The 5521-nt window shown below is 44.2% G+C and overlaps 1 pseudogene; it reads right to left on the bottom strand.

Annotated features, from left to right (window-relative positions):
• Window positions 1–372: 372 nt before the first annotated feature.
• LOC126413401 (5S ribosomal RNA) lies at window positions 373–490 on the bottom strand (annotated as a pseudogene).
• Window positions 491–5521: the final 5031 nt, after the last annotated feature.

A 5521-nucleotide genomic window follows, 5' to 3' on the forward strand; every position in this document is an offset into this window, starting at 1 on the left:
CCTCGCAGTCGGTTTTAACTGTGGTATCTGGGCAATTAAACAATTAGACCAACTGTATCGTCCCTACTAATTTAGAAGAAAAATGATGTCTGCCAGTCGTTCTTTCTGACGCAATTTAGTTATCGTCTTGTGATAAACAACACTTCAAAAGCTAAAATCTAGTCCCCGTCCGAAAAGGCCTTGGAAGGCCCAACAGTACCGACCGGCCGCCGTCTCATCCTCAGCCCACAGGCGTCACTGGTTCCGGATGTGGAGGGATATGTGGTCAGCACACCGCAATCCCGGCCGAAAGTCAGTTTACGAGACCGGAGCCGATACTTCTCAATCAAGTAGCTCCTCAGCTTGCCTTACAAGGGTTGAGTGCACCCCGCTTGCCAACAGCGCTCGGCAGACCGAATGGGCACCCACCCAAGTGCTAGCCCAGCCCGACAGCGCTTAACTTCGGTGATCTGACGGGAACCGGTGCTACCACTGCGGCAAGGCCCTTGGCGTACAAGCCTTCCACGAAGCAATAGTGCATGCCACGAGGCGAGCTCTAAGATAAATTTGCTTTTGTATATCTCACTTGTCGGATAATCTTAATCTAATCTTAATCTAACTTACGCTAAGGATAGCACACATACCAATGCACCAGGGAGGACTCGAACCTCCGACGGGGGCAGACGCGCGAACCGTGGCAAGGTGCCCACGACCGCACGGCCACCTCGCGAGGCTAATCTGATGGCTTTATCATACATTGTCGATGATAAACTTGGTAATATTATCCCAATAATTGATTCCCTAATTGCTAAAGTTTGTCCTAACGTCAATGATATTTTACTGAATCCATAGGTCTACGATTTCTACATCTACATCTACATCCATACTCCGCAAGCCACCTGACGGTGTGAATTAAACAGAGAAACACTGGGCCTCAAATAAACAATATTATTTTATAGACAGTAGTAGTACAGCGCAGGAAATAGCAGTGAATCGATACTGCGGCCGCCACTGAAGATGCAGTTCAGTATCCACAATAACTTCTTACTCCAGTGAAACCGACTTACTTTCCCACACACAGTTTGAGGCTTAAAGTCTGCGTTCATGCAGTAAAATACGCTATGTCAATCCTCCGAAACTTTATAATGAAATGAAATGTCGTGTGGCTAGGGCCTCCCGTCGGGTAGACCGTTCGCCTGGTGCAGGTCTTTCGAGTTGACGCCACTTCGGCGACCTGTGCGTCGATGGGGATGAAATGATGATGATTAGGACAACACAACACCCAGTCCCTGAGCCGGGAATCGAACCCGGGACCTTAGGATTGACATTCTGTCACGCTGACCGTTCAGCTACCGGGGCCGGACAAACTTTATGGCTTGGCTCTGAGCACTATGGGACTCAACTGCTGAGGTCATTAGTCCACTAGAACTTAGCACTAGTTAAACCTAACTAACCTAAGGACATCACAAACATCCATGCCCGAGGCAGGATTCGAACCTGCGGCCGTAGCGGTCTTGCGGTTCCAGACTGCAGCGCCTTTAACCGCACGGCCACTTCGGCCGGCCGACAAACTTTATAATGATATCCGTTTGCAGATTAAAACTGTGAGAACTAATGTCGTTGAAGCGACTGTCCTCATGCGTTCAGCATCTGGAGAGATGCACAAGCGGTCCCAAGTGATTTACCCATTCATCTGAAGGTACTTCATTTGTCAGTCAAAGTGTCGTTTGCAACAACAGTAAAAAAAGGCTGAAATTCAAACAAGTTGGAATTGATTTATAATCAGAATATTTTTCCCATGGTCAATTGTATGTGGCCATGTCAGGAAGCGGTAGTTCAGAAAATCGGATCACACTTTTACCAAAAAAGAACAGAAAAAACAGTCTCATATGTACAAGATAGGCATTAGCAGACAATCTGGGGACATTACGAATTGTATCAGATTAAATTGCTGTTAATGGCCATAATAAACGAATAAATTAAAAATAACAATAGGAAGACATACACCGATTGTACTATGGAGCACAGGACCATAACTGTGCTTCAGGGGGTGGTGAGGGGTATAAATTGTAACTCATAACATATTGCACCATAACTGAGCTTACCGATAAAAAATCTTGTTAATCGTAACCGAGGCGTTGAACGTAATTAAGAGTTCCATAGAACTGGGAATAACAGCCAGATAGCCACTGTAAATGCTTCATTACATCACCGATAAAATTCCTCCCACTAATAACCGAGGCGCAACCTGTATTATTAATTGATTATTTTATTTAAGTCTTAGCCATCAGTTAGTTACGTTTTAGGGCCTTGTGAGTCTTTTCTTACTATGGCTGCACGGGCTCTCGATACTTGCTTGGCAGTGTAGTTGCCGGCATAACAGCACGTGCTCCCAGTATTGTAAACAGATCATATTTGTGTTGATTAATAGGGTTTCTGCCACTTATTGGCGTCTTTCCTGCACGATATTTCAACTGAAGAAGACTGGCAGTCACGCAGTTGAAATATCGTGCAGGAAAGATTAATCAACACCTCGCCGGGAAATCCTGAAGAATTAGATCATATTTGTGTTCATGGGGCGGTTTCTTCATGGTTAGAATTAGTTTTCCAGTTTGGCGTTGCTTCTGCCTTCGTTGCTTCATAGCTTTACTAAAAAAAATTTTAGCTGTTTCTTAATCGTTATTAGTGCGCTGTCATTTGTCAAAGATGTATTAGCCTAGCTGTTATACAGGTGTATTTTGCATTCGTGAGCAAACATTTCCTTACGGGGTACAAGGGTTGAGTATGACATTTTTAGAAAGGCTGCAATGATGGAAACTGTTATACACTGCAGTTGTAATCATCGCTTTGCGTATAAGATGGCTGCATTTAGGTGAGTATTATACCGCCTTCACATTGTGCACTTGTATAAGAAGACACGTGACTGAGAATTTCAGTGTATTCCGCACATTGCAGATGCCAAATGATACGATACTAATGAATTAATGAATAACAATGGTACCCAGCCTGAAAAAGGATTCACTAGGAATGGCTCTGAGCACTATGGGACTTAACATCTATGGTCACAGTCCCCTAGAACTTAGAACTACTTAAATCTAACTAACCTAAGGACAGCACACAACACGCAGTCATCACGAGGCAGAGAAAATCCCTGATCCCGCCGGGAATCGAACCCGGGAACCCGGGCGCGGGAAGTGAGAACGCTACCGCACGACCACGAGCTTCACTAGGAATAGTCAGAGGTCAAATGGTAATGAAATCACACTACGTAAGTTGAACGAAGGGGAAGACGAGTTCATTGGCTACCATAGGATACCATACTTTGGCCTGATTTCACAGAAAATAGGCAAAAGGCAAAGGACAAAAAAGATAAAGTCACTGATCTTTATGGCACAGAATCTTGGCCAACGACTTGTATATACAGAGGAGTAGCTTGTGAGAGGTCGACGCTGCTGGTGTATCCTGCATCAGTTGCGATAGTTGTCGTGCCAGGAATGTGGAGCAGACTGGCAGGGAGTTTGGTATCAAGTCTGAGGAATTCGAAGTCGTCTTTAAGTAGCCACTTAACGTTATTGTGGCTACTCCGTAACAGGTATAGCTAATAATTTTAAAGTCTACACAGAGAGGTAAAGAGGCAACACATCCTGAATTATCCCTTGGAGTTAATATGTTTCAGTATAGTGTCGAAGTCTGATTGCCCTTCAAGGACACAATGTCTAGTTTACGAGTGCATGTTTATTCATCCTGGAGTTACAGTTACGAGACACCTCGTATATGCTCTTGCAACTAGTCTGTTAGGTTTTGACGATTTTTACTCTGAAGTATTTTATAGTTTATATGATTGTAATGTGTAACAGGGGCCTCAGTCATTCCCGTTATCTTTGGATACGCGCGACAATGTCTGTAACTTTTCCCGCTATGTGGTTGGCGGCGCTAGTGCCCTCTGTGATACACATGAGCACATTAACTAGCAGTGTGGCCCTGTGCGGCAAAGCAGTTGGAGGTTTGCAGTCCGCCGCTTCCTGGTATGAAGTAAACTTTCTTAACCATGGGCTGTCAATGTCACTAGCTGGTGCTTTTTACTTTTATTTACTTTGTTGCTTATTGTGCTCTTTTCATTGTAGATAAACGCGCTTTTATCATGTCAGTTTTCCGGTTGGTCAGCTTTTACTATGACACACTATAACACCCTCTTCCCATTTCATGGCTTAAAGATGTTAATGACGTGTATTTCATATTGGTGGTCACAGAGCATATATTATTAGGATAAGTATCTGGTTTTCTAACATAACGTCGACCGTATATTTCGCCTTGTAGATGTAGACCTGAATATATGATTTAAGAACACAAAACCGTTCGTGCTCCTGTGAACAAAAAAAGTACATATACAACTGAATGTGGTTTATTTTTGAAACACATATTACTTCAGGTGCGGTTGCCCACAACAGAAAACTCACCATCATTTTCATGGGCCTTTGTCCCACTACAATGCGGGGTCGGCCTTGTTACTATGAATTTGGCGATGGTAGTGTCAGAGGGTGGCCGGATGCCCTTCCTGTCGCCACCCTCTACCCCTCAGGAAGGAATTAATGTACCCAAGCTGTCTGTATCTAGTGTAAGCCATGAAATAGTGCGAATGTTTTCAAATGTCTGCGAGCCTTGTAACTGAGGCAGGACGTGGGGACCAGCCTCGTATTCACCTAGTGGGATGTGGAAAACCACCTAAAAACCACATCCAGGCTGACTGGCATACCGATCCTCGTTCTTAACCCGCCGGGCGGATTCGATCCGGGGCCAGCGCGCCTACCTGGGTCCAGGAAGCAGCGCATTAGTGCTCTCGGCTAACCTGGCAGGTCTCCACAACAGAAAACTATTTATAAATGAATATGTAATATATAAAGGGGAAAAGTTATTACCAAAAATTACTTTATTTCATGTTTTTACACAATACTCTAATGAACCTTCGGATGGACATAGGATTAATATATTGTATAATAGTGAAATGTTGCTAGCAAACAGGAAAGTTGCATTTGTGGCTTATAGACTCATGATTAGCGTAGTATACAGAAACTGAATTTATGGTAACGGCAAAAAAAAATAATCAAGGACACAGAGAGAGAGGGCGAAAGAGCAGAGGGACAGAGGGGTGGAATGTTGTGGCGTAACAAGACAGCTACGCCACACTGAAGTAGCCGAAAGGCACGCGTAATCTCACGTAGGCTAGATAGAAGTCTGAAACAGGATACGTAATGAATGGTAGCAAGAAAAGTACGTAGCTGCTTTAATACTTAACTTTTAATCCTTCATGTGAATACAGCATTCCTTGATGATACAAGTGAGACTCTATCTTAAAATGGTTAATGGCGCCTTGCTAGGTCGTAGCCATTGACTTAGCTGAAGGCTATTCTAACTGTCTCTCGGCAAATGAGAGAAAGGCTTCGTCAGTGTAGTCGCTAGCAAAGTCGTCGTACAACTGGGGCGAGTGCTATCCCGTATCTCGAGACCTGCCTTGTGGTGGCGCTCGGTCTGCGATCACACAGTG

Source organism: Schistocerca serialis, chromosome 7 (genome assembly GCF_023864345.2).
Source record: "Schistocerca serialis cubense isolate TAMUIC-IGC-003099 chromosome 7, iqSchSeri2.2, whole genome shotgun sequence".
In the NCBI taxonomy this organism is placed as follows: Eukaryota; Metazoa; Arthropoda; class Insecta; order Orthoptera; family Acrididae; genus Schistocerca; species Schistocerca serialis.